The 20910-nt window shown below is 40.9% G+C and overlaps 2 long non-coding RNA genes across 2 annotated transcripts; both read right to left on the bottom strand.

Annotated features, from left to right (window-relative positions):
• Positions 1 to 12705: 12705 nt before the first annotated feature.
• Positions 12706 to 14021, bottom strand: LOC138918023 (uncharacterized). The gene is made up of 2 exons (XR_011426827.1): positions 13199 to 14021; positions 12706 to 12960 (listed from the first exon to the last, which is right to left on the bottom strand). It is a non-coding gene; the product is annotated as an uncharacterized lncRNA (long non-coding RNA).
• A 3515-nt stretch (positions 14022 to 17536) lies between these two features.
• LOC138918022 (uncharacterized) lies at positions 17537 to 19527 on the bottom strand. Its single transcript, XR_011426826.1, has 2 exons — positions 19324 to 19527; positions 17537 to 17746 (listed from the first exon to the last, which is right to left on the bottom strand). It is a non-coding gene; the product is annotated as an uncharacterized lncRNA (long non-coding RNA).
• Positions 19528 to 20910: the final 1383 nt, after the last annotated feature.

Here is a 20910-nt window from a genome sequence, read left to right as displayed (position 1 = left end):
CTGGGTCAAATGGAGTCCTTCCCAGGGTAGTTGTGAATATTAAATAAAATCATGCAGGCAAAGCACTTAGCACATAACAAAAACTCAATAAGGGCTATAATTATAATAATTATTACTGCTATCATTTTTATTATCCCCTCAGCATGCCCCGGTGGTTGCTGGGATAAGAGGCTCGCCTGGAAAAGATGTCTTTGCTCATGGCGATGTCTTATCTCTGGGTTCTTTTTCTTCCTATCGTTAGATCCCATGGGAAATGCACAGCCAGGGAGACAGCTTGGAATTTGGGACAAGGCTAATGGAGGCCCGTGCAAATCTATCCTAGAATTATACATATAGTAAATCCTGTGGCTACACTAGACTGTGCAGGGTTAACTTTTCCCTCAATGCCATAAACCAGACACCCCTCCCCCCCCAACTGTTTGTAGCATGTTAGGTGCAGATTTAATTAAACTCCTAAACAAGGAAACGACAGTACCCAAAGGAGATGGAGGAATGTCTTGTGTCCAAACCAAATAAAGGAGAAACCATAAATACCGGGGCTCTGAGACATCAACATTTATACTCAGAAGGCTCTTCTTACTGCTAAACCTGACTCTTTAATCCCTCAGAGATTTGCCCTTGATTATCTCCCTCTGAGTTGAGGCTAATGGACAAACATGAGCACCTGGAGCTTTTACCACAACTGCTTGTAAAGAGGTCAAATAAGTTGAATGTTGAATGTCCTACTCTGCTCTGTGAGCTGGAGTAGGCCCTGGGGGCAAAAAATAGACACACACAATTCTTGCCCTATGGAGCTCATAGTCCAGTGGGGGAGATAGACATCAACCACAGAATCACATTGATAACTAAAATTAAAATGAATACTGTTCTGAAGTAAAGATTCAGGGCACTTTGAGATCATATGATGGTTGTCTACAAGGAAGATGGGGAAATCTTCCTTTGGAAGCTAATAAGATCAATGGAGATCTGTTGAACTGGCAGGAGTTTAGATAAAGGGGACAAGGGATTGGTTTGGAGAATGATGCCAGCAGAAGGAACAGTATGTGTGAAGGCCCTGTCACAGGAGGGAAGAAAGCATGTCAGAGGAACTGAAAGGAAGCCTGCTTAGTTATAAGAGCAAAGAACATAGTACAAAATGAAGCTGGAGAGGAGAGGGAGGCCAGATTATGGTGACGCGTAGCCACCCTAAACAAATATGGTCTTTATTGTAAGAGCAGAGAGAAGCCATTGAAATATTATAAGCAGTGGATTGATGAAATTTGCATTTGAAAAAGATCGGAAAAGACTAGATTGAAAAGACCAGTTGGGAGGCTGTTACAGTTGTGAGACTAGATTGAAGAGACCGGTTGGCAAGAGATGGTAGTGGCATGGAGCAGTGTGACAGGGAGTGAAAGCGAAGAGAGGTGGACAACAGACCAAAGAGATAAAACTGAGATGAGAAAACAACACTTTACATTTGAAAGTAGGAAATGCGTAGCTCCATTCTTCTAAAAAATAACAGGGGAATTTATAAGCCTCCAAGTTAGAAAACAGAAGGTTATTCAGTCTTATTGGGCAATACTAATGACATTTACAAATCCATACTGATACATTACAAACTTAGCTTAAAAACTATTTGTGAAATTTTTGATAAGGGTACCAAGACCACTCAAGGGGGAAAGGACAGTCTTTTCAACAATGCACCTACCAGTGGTGCTAGGGAAATCTGGATATCCACATGCAAGAGAATGAAGCTGGACCTTTACTTAACACCATATATGAACATTGACTCAAATTGTATCAAAGACCTAAATGTAAAACCTAAAACTATAAAACTCTTAGAAGAAAACAGGGCAAAAGATTTACAACATTGGATTTGGCAATGATTTCTTGGATATGACACCAAAGGCACAAGTGACAACCAAAAAAATAGACAAATTGGACTTTATGAAAATTAGAAAATTTTGTGCATCAAAAGACACTATCAGCAAAATAAAAAGGCAACTCACAGAATGGGAGAAAATATTATCAAATCATATTTAATAAAGGATAAATACACAAAATATACAGAGAACTACTGAAACTCAACAATGAAAAAACCTGATTCAAAATTGGGCAAAGGACTCAAATAGACACTTCTCCAAAGAAGATATACAGGTAACCAATAAGCACATGAAAAGATCTTCAGTATCACTAATCATTAGGGAAATGCAAATCAAAAGTACAATGAGATACTATCTCACACCCATTAGGATGGCTACTATCAAATAATCAGAAAATAACGTGTTGGTGAGGATGTGGAGAAATTGGAACCCTTGTGCACTGTTGGTGGGAAGGTAAAATGGTACAGCCGCTGTGGAAAACAGTGTGGTGGGTCCTCAAAAAATTAAAAATAGAATTACCATGTGATCCAGCAATTCCACTTTTGGTTATATACCCAACAGAATTGAAAGCAGAGTCTCGAAGAGACATTTATATACCCATGTTCATAGCAGCATTATTCCCAATAGCTATGAAAGCAACCCAAGTGTCCATTGACAGATGAATGGATAAACACAATGTGGTATATTCATGCAATTGAATATTATTCAGCCTTAAGAAGGAAGGAAATTCTGACACATACTACAACGTGGATGAAATTTGAGGACCTTATTCTAGGTGAAATAAGCTAGTCACAAAAAGACAAATACTGTATGATTCTACTTATATGAGGTACTTAGAATAGTCAAAATCATAGAAACGAGAATGTAGAGTGGCGGTTGCCAGGGCCTAGGGGGAAGGGAAAATGGGATATTATTGTTCAGTGGGCATAGAGTTTCAGTTTTACAAGTTGAAAAGAGTTCTAGAGATGGATGGTCGTGATGGTAGCACAACATTATGAATGTATTTAATACCACTGAACTTTACACTTAAAAATGGCTAATATGGTAAATTTTATGTTATGTGTATTTTATCAAAATAAAAACAAATCAAGGAATAAAATCTGGCACAAACTCAAGGATTCACTGTGAAGGGCACAAAATGGAGCTTTACTGCCTATGCTCTGGCTATTGGAATATATAATTCCATGATAAAAATTCCAAGTTAAGGGGCCAGCCCAGTGGCATAGCAGTTAAGTGTAGGTGCTCTGCTTTGGTGGCCCAGGGTTTGCCAGTTTGGATCCTGGGTGTGGACGTACACACTGCTTATCAACCCTTGCTGTGGGAGGTGTCCCACATATAAAGTAGAGGAAGATGGGCACAGATGTTACCTCAGGGCCAATCTTCCTCAGCAAAAAGAGGAGGGTTGGTGGTGGATGTTAGCTCAGGGCTAATCTTCCTCAAAAAAAAGAGAAAGCTACAGTAACGTAGAGGGTTTAACATTAGCATCAGAATCAGAAGATCGTGGGTTCAAATCCCAGCTCAGCCACTTCCTGGCAAGTGACTAATAATACCTTCATCCTGACCCTCAGTTTTCTCATCAGGACAGTGAGAATGATGAACCCGGCCTTGTAGGGTTATTGTGTGGTAAGGATTAAATGTTGATCATGTGTGTAAGTTGCCTAGGACTAAGCCTGGTCTACATATGTGTTAGCTCTTATCTTCATCAATGAAACACTGCCCAGTAGGAACAGACACAGAGAAAGATGAAGGTGATTTCTTTGAAGATCGGCAAGTTGTACCCTGTCTCCATTCCTAGCAGAATAGAAGATCATCTTCAACAAGGGCTGGTGGATTTAGAATCACAGGAGTAGAGAAACGTCTCAGAAGCCAAGAGATAGGGCAATGTGTTTCAAACTTTTGGATCACAAACCTCAGAAAGAAATACATTATATGCTGTGAGCCAGTAACACACTCCACCAGCTTCCATTTAATTTGGTTCTGTTTCATTTTTTAAAAAAAATTCTGGTCATGACTCACCAGTGATCTGACCCTCGGGTCACGACCCACGGTTTGAAAAACACTGGGTTAGGAAATTCATATGCAAGTCCTTCCAAGAAGCCTTCCTGGAACACCCTCGCCCCACGGAGGTTGTTCCCACACTTGAATTTCTTGTAAGATACCAGGCTGTGCCTCACCATGTATTCATAACTCCTCTCTTAGTCGCCTAAATACATTCCCTATTGCTGTGTCCTTCCTACTCCATGATCTCAGTCTCCCTTCATTACTTTACTTCCAGGAAACCTGATTTAAGAAGCTGGGACAGTTTAACATACATTTATGGTGGTTGAGGCAGGGGCAGGTGGCCAGGGAAACGAGCATCTATTCAAATTAACTGGCATTGGCCAGGCACCAGCTCTGTACCTTACACCGTGCGATGTTTAAGAAGTGGATGGGGCTCTTCCAGATTCCCAAAGCCGTCAAGGCTGAGCCTGAGTTCAGCGTATGGGAGCAGAGCACACAACCTTCAATGGGAGCCTCTGAGGGCTCCTGAACAGACATGTGGCATGATCAGAACTTTGTCCTGTGTGGAGGAAGCTTCCTCAGCAATAGAACAGGACCCTATTGCTTAAAAACAGAGAAATGGCACCGATGTCTTTGCCAGGCTCAGCTTTCTGAAATAGCTATTTGCACTGAAAATTTACCCCCATGTGTGAAGTGTACCAAGAATCAGGTGACAACTCTATGCAGGTGCTTAATTCCTATAGGCTTGAAAAGGAATTGATCTTGTTTCTGCGTGGCCGTTTAAGCTTAGAATGGGCATTGAAGACTGAGCAGCTGGGAGACCAGTCCATTGGTGAGTTCATAGGAGCCCTGCCAAGGTAGAGAACAGTGGGCTTGTTAGGAGGAGACAGAATTGGATTCCCACATTGCCTCTACCAGCTTATAACCTGCTTGACTATGAATATGTTTCTTTACTTCTCTGAACTTCTGTTTCCTCACTGGAAAATGGACTAATAATAATACCTATAGAATAGAGTTGTCAGGAACATTAAATGAGATAATGTAAATAAAGTCCCCGTACAGTCCCAGGCGTGTCATAAGCCTTTAATAAACGTGAGCCAGAGTTAGTATTTTTCAACACTTAACACGGCATAATTGAGGGAAAAAAGGCAATCACCTAACACAGCTTTTCTTCCATCAAGCCAAAAGGACATAGTTTCCTAGTGAGAAAAGGTGGGTAAGTTAGGCCTTGATTATACCTGGAGTAGTGAGAGATTTTATCTCAGGCGCCGCTGTGTTACAGTAATACGCAAACGCTACTTAGCTAAGGATCACCTGTTACCACTGCAGATGCTGTCATTTGGCTCCTGGGCCTGCTGCTTTGTAGGAGGATGCCTCTGACATCAGCCCCCTACCCCTGGGGGGACCTCCCCAGGCTTAGAAGACTTCAGCCAGCCTCAGAAGCTTTTAGGAAGGAAGTTTTGGAAGATCCTTTCTGGAGGTCTGAGGTATCTGCTCTCCCCTGTCCTCCCCTGGCTTTCCCACACCAGCCACAAGCCCTCCCTGCTCCACTGGGAAAGCACGCCGCTGGGCCACAGCCTGTTCCAACTCCAACCAACTCCCGAGGCCTTCATCCTCCTTGTGGACTTGATCATCCACAAATGGTATCTATAGAAACTTTAGATTGGATTCATTAGGATATCATATTCCCAGACCTGCCAAGTATTCATTATATTCACATACTTAGACTGCAACAGAACTGCTTTTTACATGGAAAACAGAGACAAAGGGATTTCAACACTTGTCCTTGAGTCGGGAGTGAACTAAGAATAATGGTTAACGTTTTCTTTCTGAAAAGTTTTAACATCTCTTACTCCATACTATTGACTCTGTCACATGTGTGTTTAATTAGCTAAACGTACAATGCCTCTGTGTTTTCAGACTGCAATTTTGTATACATCTGGCTTGATAAGGCGGCTGTAGGTTTTATTTATTTGGAATCTCTGATCTTCACTCACAGTAGCCTTAAGTTTCCTTTTATGGTAGACAATAGATTTTGAAATTAAATAATTAAGGCTGTATTGCCGAGAAGAAGTAGCTCCATTTATATGGATGGACTAATTTCCAAAAGTATTGTCCACTGAACCAAAAAGGAAGTGATCCACACCTCTAAAAGTCATTAAAGGGGCAGTCATTGCCTTGGACACATTATGTACTCAAATACTCACCCAGAGCTGATAATGCACTGAAAGGTGAACTAAATTCCAGAAAACGTGGTGAAATAATTTGATGGTTAAGAACATAGGAAAATAATAGAGTTATTGGAAATGATAGTGTGAATATTTGCACAGTAATATGTACTGCACAAAATGTTTTTATCCAATTGATTATTCATTCTTACAGTCAACATTTATTAATTGTCTGTGATGTGTCATCAATTTGCTAGACACTCTCATATTCATAATTTGTGAGTAATCCCAGGTGTGCTCTGCTTTAACCAAAACTTATGCATAAAAGTCTGAAGTGGTGGAACAGATATAGTGAGATCTAAACAAAAGTATATTATTGCATTCTTAAAACAACAATGGAAACTTTAAAATGTCTCCATTTACAAACATTAAAACTACACACATTTTGGGGGACTGTAGACTCTAAGATTAAGGGGCAAAGGGCATGGGCTTTGGAGTCAGAAATACTTAGTTTGAAATCCTTGAAATTAATTTAAACCTCAGCTTTGTTATCTGTAACTTTTGGAAGATATCAGTACCTATACAAAGGATGTGGTCAAGTACACGTGAATTAACTCAGCCAAGTTCATAGCACAAACACAGGGTAAGCTCCCAATATCTATATATTATAACTTCTATGTAATATAAGGTTTTTATTTGTGTGGCATATAAAATGAATTATTTCTCAATAATTGAAATAACTATATATTTCAAATATATGAGTTTGTTCTATTACTTATAATGTTTAAGAAGAATAGTTACATCTAGGAATAAGCTTGATAGGGAATATGCCAGCATCAATTATTTGAATTTTTGTGTTTTCAGAAGTCGCATCCCCTGAATAAAATCATTTTAATACTAACCTTATTTTCTTGGGCCACTTTTATCTTTCTCACTTGCTAAGCACCCGTGATGTGTGTTTGGGGTCTACAGAACCTCTGTGAGATAGAATCCCTGCTGTCACAGAGTTTACCTGCTAGGAAGACAAGATGTAGTTGAAAAGGAATCTTTTGGAATGAGGACTATTTGTGTCATTAAACTTTCCAGAAAGAAGGCAAGTTCATTTATTCCTCTCTTCATGGAGGAATTTTTTTCCTCCTTTATTTCTCTCTTTTACCCATTGAGCAGTGGTTTTAATGGGAAAAAAATACTCACACATTTTCTTAAATACTTAAGCATTTTCTTGTACTTTCAAGTGCGGTTGAGACTTTCATTTTTGAACAGAAAGCAAAGCTGAGAGGTCCTCTTACTGAGGTGGTTTAGGAAGTCCATAATCATTTTAACAGTAATATTATTTATTAGGTACCTACTGAGGGCTGGGCTCTTTGTAGGTGTTTTCACATTTAATCCAGAAAATAAGGATGGATTGTTACCTCCATTTCACCTCTATGGCCAATGAGGCTTAGAAATGCTTAGTATCTTGCACAAAGAAAAGGAGGCAAGGCCCAGATTTAAACCCAGGAGTGTCTGTTTTTCTGATATTACTCCTTAGCTCAACTCAAGAATATGTAATGCTGTTGAATGCAAATGTCTACTCTTTTCGAACATCTTCCCTGTTATCCTTTTTTCAATGGGTAAAGTTCTAGTGACTATTGTGTGACCTTTGAACCACAATCCCCTCACTTCCAATCTCTGGCAGACATTGCTAATGAAACTGGAGTTAGCCTCAGAATCCCTCTCAACACAGCATTCCAAAGCAGTCATTCTCAACCAGTTGACCATAATTAAAACTCAAAATCTGTGTGATGTCTCTCCCATAGCACCTTGTTAATGACTCTATTAATAGTGCATATTATACTATATTTTAATTATTTGCTTCCCTTTTAGTCTTATCTTTTATTTTAGTTGTGAGACTTCAATGACAGGACCATTCATCTTCCCAAATCCAGCATCTTCTACACAGTCTACCCCATAACACAGTAGGCACCCAGTAGAAGTTTTGTTGGATAAAATATAAATAAATACTGTTAGTTTAAACCTATTTGACTACCAAATGCTAAAATATGTTTTTGGTTAATAATTACAATGGCTAACATTTATTGAGCGTTTATTATTTGCCACATACTGAGCTAAGGTATTCACATATGTTAATTTGTTTAACTAAAACAATGATCCCACAAGATAAATATATTATCCCCATTTTATAAATAATGATACTGAAATACAGAGAACTTAAATGATTTGTACAAGGTCACAGGACTCAACCCAGGTATTCTGACCCCCAAACCCATACTTTTTTTTTAATTGAGTTCATAATAGTTGACATCAATGTGAGATTTCAGTTGTACATTATTTCTTGATTGTCACCACATAAGTGCTCCCCTTCACCCCCTTTGCTCCATTACCCGCCTTCCCCTGGTAACCACTGAACTGTTTCCTTTGTCCCAGTACTTGTTTCTATTTCACATATGAGTGAAATCATCTGGTGTTTGTCTTTCTCAGACTGACTTATTTTGCTTAGCATAATTCCCTCCAGGTCCTTCCATGTTATTGCAAATGGGGTGAATTTGTCTTTTTTTCTGGCTGAGTAGTATTCCATTGTATATATATATATATACCATATCTTCTTTATCCAATCATCGGTCGATGGACACTTGGGTTGCTTCCATGTCTTGGCTATTGTGAATAGTGTTGCAATGAACACAGGGGTCCATATGTTACTTTGGATTGTTGATTTCAAATTGTTTGGGTAGATACCCAGCAGTGGGATAACTGGGTCATATGGTAGTTCTAGTTTTGGTTTTTTGAGGAATCTCCATACTGTTTTCCATAGTGGTTCCACCAGTTTGCATTGCTACCAGCAGTGTGTGAGGGTTCCCTTCTCTCCACACCCTCTCCAAAATTTATTTTTAGTCTTAGTGATTATAGCCATTTTAACAGGTGTAAGGTAGTATCTTAGTGTAGTTTTGATTTGCATTTCCCTGATGATTAGTGATGTTGAACATCTTTTCATGTGTTTATTGGCCATCTGTATTTCTTCTTTGGAAAAATGTTTGTTCATCTCCTCTGCCCACTTTTTGATTGGATTGCTTGCTTTCTTATTGTTCATTTGTGTGAGTTCCTTATGTATTATGGAGATTAATTTCTTGTCAGATATATGATTTGCAAATATTCTCTCCCAGTTGGTGGGTTGTCTCTTTGTTTTGATCCTAGATTCTTTTGTGTTGCAGAAGATCTTTAGTCTGATGAATTCCCACTTGCCAAACCCATATTTTTAACCTGGTTATAGCAGAAAGCCCATCTAAAATGTACTGTTTTATCTCACAGAACATTCATATTACTGTACGACTGTCCATTACTACCTTTCAGGAACTTTGCCAGATGATCCCTGAGCTCTATTTCAAAACTTTCCCAGATAATCAAGTATCTCTCATTGTTCCTCTTCAGGTCTCCCCCCTACCCCCTTCCCCACCAAAAGACTTGTGAATTAATGGATGAGAAATGGATTAAGGTCCTGGAGAAGTCTGTCTCTCCCTTTCTAATTCCTTACCACCAGAACCATTTCAGGGCCTACTCTGTGCTGAAGACAGGTGCTATGGGGCGCAAAGATGAGTAAGACTTGTTCCCCAACATCAGAGTACTCACAGTATGGTGGAGAGGCAGCCACCTAATGACAATGGGGCTCTTATTGAGAGAAGCAGGTAATGCCATGGATGAGTGAGGAAGAGACACTCAGCTTTGCCTAAGAGAATCTTGAATGCTGAAAGGAACTCATCCAGAATCCAGAAGCAAAGGGAAAGAAGGGCATACCACAGAGAATATATGCAATGTTGTGCTGTAGAGTTGAAATCCAGGCATTTCAGGGACCTGACTTTGACTTCAAAATCCTTGGACTGTACCTTTTGTCCCTCTCAAAATGGTTTGGGACCTTCCAAGTGGAACTCCATTCAGTTTGCCCTGGAACTCCAGAGTTCTAGGTATTGAGCCTACCATTGAACATATGCTTCCTACACCAACACGTGGAAATATTTGTCTATTTATTTATTATTTTAATGCAGCGATTGATCATGGTTGTTGAAGAGGATCATGAGTGTTTGAGGATTTCAGCGCATCTTTTATATACCCTGAGGGTCCACCTTCTGAAATCAATGAATGCCGCACGAGTCTATTCTTTCAGAACCGAGACCTTCAAAAAGAGGCACATAACTTCCCCAATTTCCTATGAAAGACATTATTCAAGTGTCCTCAAGTGACAGATGGTCTAATAATCTGTAAAAACGTGCTCCTTACACTCTGAGGTCAGCTCTGTTTTACTTAAGAGTTTTCACTCACACAAGTACCATCTGGAGCCCACGTCCTCTATCTTAAGCTTCAAATAAATCCTAATTTACCTCAGAAATGTTTGCCAAGAGTCTGCTTGCTAGAAAAATTACGAGTTTTTCCTCTTTGAGTCATGCTTTTGCAATAGATGACACCTAGTAGGTATTTAATTAATGACTGTCCATTGGGGTACGCTTTAGGATGCTACAAAAGGTACCTGTTGGGAACAAAGATCAGGGAACTTCAGCTAAAGTTCTTTTTTTTTTTTTGGTGGGGGTTGCAGGTCTAGCAAGATTACACAATTTTCTTTTAGCTGGAGCATCCTAATCCTAATTAAAGTTGCATGTGCTACATTAACATTCTGACTCAATGCTGCTAAAGTTTCTTTGCCAAACATCTTTTCAGCTCTCAGATTTGAAAGTCTGGGGCACATTTTGATCTGATGATGTATATATATAGAAGAAGAATGGATGGATGCTTGAAGATGAACTTCAGATCCTGAAGGGATCATGTGATATTGTGTTCCTTGAAAAGCCTGAGGAATGCTTTTGTTGGGTCTACCCCACGGCATGTTGGTGGCATGTTTGTGGCTAACACCTTGCAAAGGGGAAACAAGGTCTTGGTGCTCATGCTTTCCCTCTGGGACAAAAACCAAGGTGCATATAGGATTTCATGAATAATTCCAAGGTGTTATGCAAGCCCAGTTCTGGGTCCAATGCACTCTGGAAAATGGCTTAACAGTTTCAAGCTAAGCCACTGAGAAAAGGAAGGAAGTGAATCTAGCCACTCATTTTGTGCCAGCCATTTGACCCACACGTGCTCTGAGCACTGGTTTGCTTGCCAGGACTGGAAATGGACCACTCCTGTGCTTTCGCATCGACTTCCCTCTGAGAGCAGGAAAGCATCCCTTTCCTCCTTAAAGTGGACCCGGATGCAGAGTCAACTAGTTTTAAGTCTTTGTCAAGCTTGATGAATAGTCTTTTAAGTCAATTCCTGGTAGGAGGTGGGTCCTATGTATATAATTTTTTATTATTTTAGAAATAGGAACATGAGTAATTCCTAAGTTTTGGGCCAGGAAGAAAATCTGGAACTTTACCAGGTTTTTCTTTTTATCTTTTAGGAGAACAATTATGAAAGCTTTTTAATAAGTTTATTTAGAAAAACATCCATAATTCTATTATCTAACAATGTTTTTACCATTTTCATTTTTAAAAATCTAATCTTCTAAATAAATATTGTAAAAAATGAAAGTGGGATAATGGTGTATAAAATTTTGCCGAATGCATTTTCTTACTAAAAGCTTATGATCATTTTCCTATATACTTAATTTCTAAATATTTTCAAAAACTTGATATTCAAATGTCACCTAATAATCCACAGAATCCTCTTTGAGAAACACGGTATAAAATCAAACCAGGAAATATATCATGACAGTTAATAGGGAAGGCTGCGGTAAGAAAGACCTGAGTTTGAGTCCTTGTTCTCCCACTAACCAACTGAATTAGCATGAACAATACGTCATTAATGTCGTAACATTTATTGAGCACCTGCTATGTAACAGGCACTTTGCTAAGGCCTTACATATATGAATTTCACTTAATTCTAGAACCCCATATGGCTGGTACTATTATTATTCCTACTTTGCAGAAGATGATACAGAGGCTAAGGAATGTTTATTACTTAAGCTTACAAAGCGAATACATGAACTTGATCTGGCCTGTGTCCACTTCACCGGACCGGGTTCCCAGCTTCTCCTCTAGCTGTTGGAGATCTGGTCCCTCTGATCTAATGCCTGGCTACTTCTCACTCCCAGCCTTAGCACCACCTCCAACGCTCATCTCTCCTCTTCACTCTTCATGTCTCCCGCTAAATGCCACCTGCTCCAGGGTACCTTCCTGGTACCCCATTACACACCTTCTTGGCAGCCTACATTTTCATTTAGAGCACTTACGGGATTAATTCTTTTTGTAACTGTGGGTTCAGTACATATCCATCTCCCCTGCTAGATTGGGGCTCCAAGATGCCTTGACATCTGTATCCCACCCCACAGTGTGACTAATTGACTCATTACTGACACATCACTCTCAATTCTTTAACCATCAATATAGTCAGTTCCCATCAGCTCATTTCTAATCCTGTGGCTTTCAGAGTGACAAAGAGATAATGAAACTGCTAAGTTACATTGTAGGACTTTGAGTGAGTAACCTTGGGAAGGAAGGGGTTTTGAAAGCCTTTTCCATTCCGTGTTTCTTTTAGAACAGAAGCTTGAATCTGTACACACCATTTTTGCCAAGGAAGGATGTGGATGTCTGTGGAGGGAGTGCTATTGCATTCACACCACTTTTTCAGCAACATGAGGCTGTAAGCCTATAGAATTGTCACCAAATAAAAATTTTAATATGCCAGGTCTCAGCCACAGAGCTTCTCCTGCCATGGGGAGTCAGGATGGAGGAGTAGAATAAGTGACCGTAAAGTGTGTTGTTCTCAGGCTCACTGATTCCGCACACTTCCTTGTGCAAAGGGGCACCATTGCCTCAGTCTCCATGGCCAAATAAATAAAGGAAACGCTGCAGCAAAGCTTGTCTTGAAATTCACAGTACACATTAGCACTTTAGAGAAGCCGAGAGGTCCTGCAGAGAAAAAAAAATCTATTTAACTTTGTTCAGTTCCTAAGTTTATTTGGCTGTGTTGAGCCACAGAATGCTGTCTTGGATTAGATTGCACCAAAAGCAGATCCCGAGATAAGGATTTAACTGCAAGAAGTCTTATTTGGGAGGTGAATTTATAGTAAGCACCAGGAGGGGAGAGGAGAAGTGAGATTGGAAAGGGAAGGCAGACAATCCAGGGTGAATTAATGAGCAGATTTACCTCTGTAGGCAACTGGGACTCAAGCTTGTTGGGGCCCGACGAAAAGAACACGTCTCAGAGTTGACCCGTCTCAGGAGTGAGGAAGCTGGGTATTTATCCACAAACTCTCATCAGTCATCAATTGAGGGCTGCTTCTGGGGTCACTAGCTCTCTGGCACTTCCAGCCTGCCCTGCATGGCATCCAGAGAATGACCTCAGGCAAAGAGTAGCAATGCTTGCAATAGCGCAATGTTCTTGTGCATAGGAACTGTGAGTGCCAAGGAGGATGGGACTTACAATGTGTGTCACACAGTTGTCTCCCGCTACCTTTTTATTTTTCATGCAGGGTACTGATTAATACCTGGCAGAAGTAGTACTTGAGGAACAAAATTTGGAAAACAGAACGCCTAAGACATTCAGACAGTTCAGTGAATTGCAAGAAGCTATCGTTTAGCTGGACACACAAAGCCAGTGCTGTTCTATAGCTGGTAAAATTCCAGAGGGAATTCCTGTAAATGCCACCAAATATCAAACATATAAATCTCAAGGCTCAGCAGAAATAGCCTTGGAAAATCATAACTTATGAGATGCTACATCAAAGCGCCTTCTAAGGATCCAAACTTAGAATCAGGTTCTAACTTGGTCTGTCTGTGAAAGAGAAAAGTCATCTTTCCCACAGCCAAGGGCACAAGGCATGGCATATTGTGTCCTATGGGTGGTAATGATGGGCTACATCCACAATAGGCTAGAGGTTGTCATATTGAGACATAGACACAAACAAAGACATAGGGATCCGAGGACCCCACTCTTATGAACATCTTACATTCTAGCAAAGTCAGACAATACAATATCAATAAACCAACAGAGGAAATAATGTAGGTGGTGGTGAGGGTTATGAAGACATCAAACAGGACAATGGGAGAAAGAGTGGCTGGGGGAGAATTACTTTGGGTTGACTGATCCAGAATGGCGTCTTTGAGGAGGTGAAATATGAGCTGACACCTCCTTGATTCAATGAACAGAAACAAGGGCATTTCAGGAGGAAGACAAAGCAAGTGCAAAGATCCTGAGATGGGAATAGATTGGAGTATTTGAGGACTCGAAAGAGGTACTTGGAGTACCATGAATGAGTGGTGGAGTGTGACTAGAAAAGGCTGACAAGGAATGCTGCAGCTGGAACTTGTCGGGTGAAGATTTGGTATATTTTCCTGTCCATTTCTTTGTCCTTGAGGAAATAGCCTCGAAAAACATCAGAGAACATTTCCTGAGTACCACATGATGCTCCCATGTTCCTAGATTTCTGAGAAACCTAAGGAAATTCATGGAGTTGTGTCTCCAGGCAGCCATCCTAATGGTCTCATCTGATTCTTCAGCACCTTCCACCAACATGTCAAGTGGCCTCACAAAATAAAACCAGTTCCTAAAAATTGAATGTCACCCTGCTCTTTAAAGGCTTTGTGCCCCAGTCCCAAAAATGCAATAATGTAAAGAAACAGGGCACAGTGTTGTAGGACCCAGTTCTTGTTGGAAGGACATCTGCTGAGTCTACACCATCTGATGTCACTGGGGGGGCCTCAATCCCGCCCCTCCAGGTGTCCTCCAGGGTGGCACCCTTCCGGATGCCATTCATTGACTCTAAAGGAAGGATTTCTAGTGGTGCAGCCACAAGGCTTGCGCAGTCCTGGCCACTGAGGATGATATTGGAGGGGCTGTCTCAGGAGGGTACTCAGTCTTGTATGGTAGGAGAAGGCTGATTCTTCACTCACCGGCAGGTGAGAGTCAGGTGACAAGAGGGAAGAAGAGGTCAGCTCTTGGCCTTTGGGGGCAGGGACATCACAGCAGAGGGCTCTGCCATTCAGTGGAGCATCATCTAGGAGCCTGGACAAATCTCAATTCTATTTCACAAGTGGTTATTGGGCGCCTGATGTATGCTGAGAAGTGTGTTCCTACAGTGTGAGTAAGGCACAGGCCCTGCTGCCCTCAAGGTGCTGTCTCGTAGCAGAAAGAAACACTGACCACTCCTGGTCATCCCAGGCGAATGAAATCAGTATCAAAAGGGACATTCAAACAGAGAACTTCAGGAGAGTGAGGGGAAGAGAAATGAATGAGCTCACTGGCTCTGTCTGGCTTGATGGCGGTTAATTGGGCCAACCAGGTGCATGCAGGACTATATATTTTTGTCACACTTGTGAGTTGGGCTTTGTTAAGCTGAGGAAGAGATGACAGTATGTAAGGTGACAGAGCACTATTGTCAAGAGACATGGGAAGTGAGCGGGACAGGAAAACAGCTCACGAAGAAATGAACAATAGCCTCTTGTCCCTCAGAATAATAACAGATCTGAGGGCTGGTGTTTGGACGTCCTCCCAGAGAGTTTTCTCTCTCTCATCCTCGCTACCTTTGCCTTTTGCTTCTACTGTTCCCTCTGCATCTGGGTCCTTCTCTCAGAATCTTGTTTTTAACATGCCCCTAGACAGACGCCCTGTTTGGGTGTGAAGATCAACGCTTACACTTACGCTTACCTTGGGCAGATGGTTCCACCTGTGTGCCTCAGTTTCCTCCTCTGTAATAGGTGGATGTTAATAGTACCTGCCTAATGCGGATTTTGCGAGGATTAAATGAGTTAACACACATAGACAGAACGGTGCTATTGGCATTGTTTGGCTAGGGTGATGATCTCTGGTCCCACTACCCATGGCCAGGGTAGCAGCCTCTCCTGGACAAACTGGCTACTTACCAGTGTCCATTTCCTTGGAAGGCAGCTAGGGACATTAGAAGCGTAAGGTCTCCTGGGTGCTAGGGACCTTTTCAGTTCCTTTCCTCTACATCACAGTATGTTTCAAAATAAATTTTAAAATTTTTAAATCTTATCACAAAGTAATATAGTTTCATTAAAATTATTTAGAAAAGAAACAGTCCAACAGAAAGCAAATGAGAATCACAGAGTAGAGGATGTGATTTTTATCTGCCTACATCCCCACCTTGGGGGAACCAGCTCTCGCAACTGCACAGTAATCCTGCTCAATCCATGTGGTTCGCATGGAGCTGACGCAGCCGCAGGCGTGGTTCAGTGGACCAGGCTGACTCTCCTCTGGGACTTCTGCTGGAGCTACAGAAAGATGCTTTTTTCTTCTGGGACCCAGGAGACATATGATTAATATGTTTGAAGCTTATGATGGTGAAAAATAGAGAAGATTCTAGCAGATTCTAGCTTTCTAGATGGAGAGAAAGAAGGGTGGGAAGTGAAAGATCCCCGGTGACAGTTTGAGGACCTGGATCCAGTGGTGCCTGAAAGTATATAACTTCTACATATGGGCCAAAAAGTTATATGAGCCAATATGCTTCTTATATTTTTTTCACTTAAACTAGTTTCAGCTGAGATTGTTACTTGTAAGTTAAATAGTTTTGACCAACCATCCAGAATTAACCATATTTCCATTTGTGTATATATCCTTCCAGTCTTTTTTTCCCTCCTTATTCTCTCTGCATAGTTTGTACAAAATGAAAATGGGCCTTAATCTACAAATTTAAATACTTTTTTCCTTCCTGATCCTGTTATAAAACTTACCATCTGTGATTAGCCTCCGAGTCTTTTTGAGAGAGGATAGAGGAACTTCTGCTGCCCCCAGCCCTGTTGCCCTTCTGCCCCCAGGAAGGTATTTCAGAGGGCAGGGGGCTATCCCATGACATCCACAAATTGGCAGTTCCTTCCCACGCTCAGTTCCATACCCCTGTGCTGGAGACCATCAGCTCTGATAGAGACTTTGGCCTTAGGTCAACTTGGACTCCTGCCTGGTCTTTCAAAGCTCTTTCCTTTTAAAGTCTCCAAACCCAGCATTTTCCATGATCATCTTACTGCCTCTTTTTTTTTTTAAGTGGAAAGAAATTCAAGGATGAGCATATTGTATATTAATGGTGGTCTAGAGACATGCAGCATTGGCAATAGTTTCAGGAATCCAAAAAGAGATGCACAGAATACGTTCCACTGCCAAATAACCATTTGGAGTATAATTGAAAATTGAAAATGCTGTAATAACATGAGAGGAATTATACCTGTGATTCCTAAGAAAATCTGAGGTGAAGTGGTCTTTGCTTTATAATTAGCAGGATGAGATAATATAAGTTCCAGAACATTTGCTGGCAATTATGGTGCTTGCTTGCCCTGCTTATAGCTCAAAAATAACAGCAAAGTTTGTTTTGCTAATCTCTCCCCTGGATTTGTGAATTATTTGTTTTTATTATCTTAAAGATAAACTGGAAAGAAAAATCCAAGGCAGGGGCAATTTTTATAAGACAGAACACTCAATTGTCTTTGGATGTGGATGCCACGCTTAATTTAATAAAAACCAAAGCAGACCATGTTGGAAGCTCTAATGGAGGAATGTGTTTATAATGAGGGAAGTGCCACAGGTCAGAAAACAAACATGGGCTTTGAAACCAAGGATGATGGTCCTACCCGCTCTTCCTTATTTTGTGGGGTGATTCTGAGGTAGTCACATCACCTTCCTGGATTCTGACTTCCCTCCTCTGCCTAGTGGTGGCCATCGTACCTGCTCTGCCCACCTCAGAGGCTGTGAAGAACAAAGGAGATAGCATGCTTTAGCCTATTTAGATTTTTTATAAATATAAAAAATTATAACATTATTATAATATTCAGGTAGTGTTCTCTAGAATTTATAGAGTGCTCCTACACTAACAGATGGTGTTATTGTTATAATTCCTAGCCATCTTCTCCACTTTATAGATCACTGATCCCAGCTGTTTGAGGAGTGAAAAGAGATTCAGTTTTCGAGTCAGACAGTTACGGATTTGAATCTCAGCTCTGGCTGTGGGACCTTAGGCAAGTTACTGACCTCTCTGGTCTTGGATACATCCTCTGTGCAATGGGAATGAGACCTAGCTGCCCGAAACCTTTCTGGGAGATATCAAATACACATACCTTTATTACAGTAAGCAATAATACTTAAATATTAGGATCCAATAGACTGATAGATGAGTGCACCAATGACAATGACATCATCATAGGTCTCATTTTTAGACCACTTTCTCTGCCTTGAGTGCCATTCCAAAACCTTCACATGTATTAACCCACAGACGCTCACAACAGTCTAAGAGGAAAAGGCTGTCATTCTCCCTTTATGGATGAGGAGACTGAGCCAAGTAGGGGTGAAGTATCTTGCCCAAGGCTATCCAGCTAAGAAGTGGCCCAGCCAGGATTTGGAGCAGGAAGTCTGGCCCCAGCGCCTGCCCCTGTAACCTTTATGCTGCATTGTCTCTCTAATTGCTCACACTCAGTGAGTGCTCACTCTGTGAGCATTGCTCTATTGCTCGTCTAAATCATTTACATTTATTAACTCAATACTTTCTGCAAACCTCCCTTAGACTTATTGTTTAGTTTAAAGAAAATGATGCCCAGTTAAGTTTAATTTTCAGACAAATGACAAATATTTTTTAATTCTAAGTATAACCCGTGCATTAATCGGGATGTACTTATACTAATACTGTTTACCTGAAATTTAAGTTAAAATTTAACTGAGCATCCTATATGTTATCTGGCAACCCTACCCTTAGATGAGGTGGGAACTAATCTAGTTCCAAGTACTGAGTGGACCTCAGAAAATAGTCACTCCTACCATTATTGTTATTTTCAGGTCATTTTGACATTTGTTTTCAATTGTTCCTCTAGCCCAACTGAAATCAGAAGCTATATGCCTGAAGAGAATAATAATTATGTATGTTCGTAAAACCTTAAAATAAGGGTGCCTCTCTAACTCTTTTACCAAAATTATCTAAATGGAACCTCAGGACAATCTTGTAAAGTAAATGTTATGTCCATTTAGTAATGAGAAAACTGAGTCTCAGAGCCATTAAATAATTTTCCCAAGGACACACAAATAAAAAACTGAGTGGGGCATCCCATTCTGGTCCCTAGGGTATGAAGTGATGATTTTATATATCAGGGTTTATAATGAAAAAATAGGTGGGAGTTTGGAGACTAGCCCCAATTTCTATTAATAGAAGGACACATGTGAAACTCAAGTCACAGTCACCTAGAGCAGTAAAACCAGTCAGCAGCAAAAGAAAAAGCAGAGGGAGAAAGCATCTTCAAAATCACTATTAAATTTCACAGTAGGATCATCACACATACTTCCTTTTTTCCTTGGCCTCAGTGATATTTCTGTGATGCCACATCCCTCAGTGATATGTCTGGGTCGTTTCCATTTATTGAGAAATTTCAACATGCCGGATACCTTGATAAGAACTTTACCATTCCAAAAAATAACCAAGAGGTAAAATTCCCATAGTATGTATGGGAAAACTGAAGCTCTGAAAATTAAGCACAAGGTTTAACTTCTAGCTAGAAAGTGATAAAGCTGAGCCTGCACCCCATCTTCTATTACTTCACAATCTATTCTTATGACAAATACATGGTACACGTGCTACCCTGCTCTCTTCCATGCTCATTGCAGGCATTACTAATCGATCATTGAGCTCCTTCCCCTTGAACTTGGAAATGACCACAGAGTCCTTCTATATACACGTTACTCTGGGCAGCCACTACTGGTCAATAATCACTGATATTCAATGTCATATCTATTAGCTACCCCTGGATCACTTCTTTCTGCTGACTACTTTTATCTTAATGGTTGTGGTGAAAACAAGAGTCAACTCTGCATGCTGTGTGATGAATGCTACTTTACACAGACTGTTTGGTAACTCCCAGAAATGGAATTCATCTGAGATGTGATGGTTCAGAGGCTGCAGCCCAACTGCCACTTATGAAGAGAGAGAGGATGCCAAGGGAAGAGCCCAGGGCTCTCTGCCACTGAGCTGATTGTGAAGCCACCATTTCCACAGTCTTGATGCTGCTGTGATGGTCTGCTGCTTCCCACAGGAGGAAAACTGCACTCTACTTGGCGCCAACTGCGAGGCCTAGAACTCCACCTCCTCTCTGAAGGACCGGGTTTCATTCTCAGATAGCATGCTCTCACAGGCGTAATGACTGGTTTGAGGCTGGGAGTGCCCTGGGATCATGACACGGTACAGATTTAGGAGAGCAACAGGTCATTACCCTAGCTTCCCAGTCGGTAAACCAAACCCAGTTGGTTCACTTCTTCATATCCCCAGTTTCCTCACTATCCCCTCCTCTAGCGCACATATAATGATGCTTTTCTTCTTTCTCTTTCTTGGGAGAAGGATTTAAGAACTGTGTGGACACACCCAAGACATTGTTGGTGAAAGTTCAGGATGAGACTATGATCCCAGTTAGGAATGAGCAGAATCATAATTAGAATAGAAGGGAGGAAAAAAAGGGAACATTATTCTTTAAATATGCCTATTTCTAAGATAATAGAACTTGTAGACTTCACGAACAGGACCTCCAAATTGTATTGAGCCCCAGCTTTCCACCACCTGTGTTGAAATCAGCATAGAACCAGTTTATCAGGGTCAAAATACACCTTGAGGGAATGGAAATGCTATTCAGAGTCCACAAATAATGCAGGGATGTAGCAAGCTTACGAAGGTGGTCAGAGGGTATGGTAATTGGAGGGGGGTACGCACCAGAGGAAAGGGAAACAAGTCAAGGTCTAGAGCAGACAGCCAGTGCAGGAAGGCAGCAAGTTTGAAGGAATTACTACCATGTACCGTTATGACAGTGAGTTGGATTTGTAAACACTGACATGGATAGTAGCTCAGAGTTTAGACTCTAAAGCCCAACTCTGATGATTGAATC

This window comes from Equus caballus, chromosome 16 (assembly GCF_041296265.1).
Source record: "Equus caballus isolate H_3958 breed thoroughbred chromosome 16, TB-T2T, whole genome shotgun sequence".
Taxonomy (NCBI): Eukaryota; Metazoa; Chordata; class Mammalia; order Perissodactyla; family Equidae; genus Equus; species Equus caballus.
The sequence above is the reverse complement of the archived record's forward strand: the minus strand, read 5'-3'. Positions and strand labels throughout refer to the sequence as shown.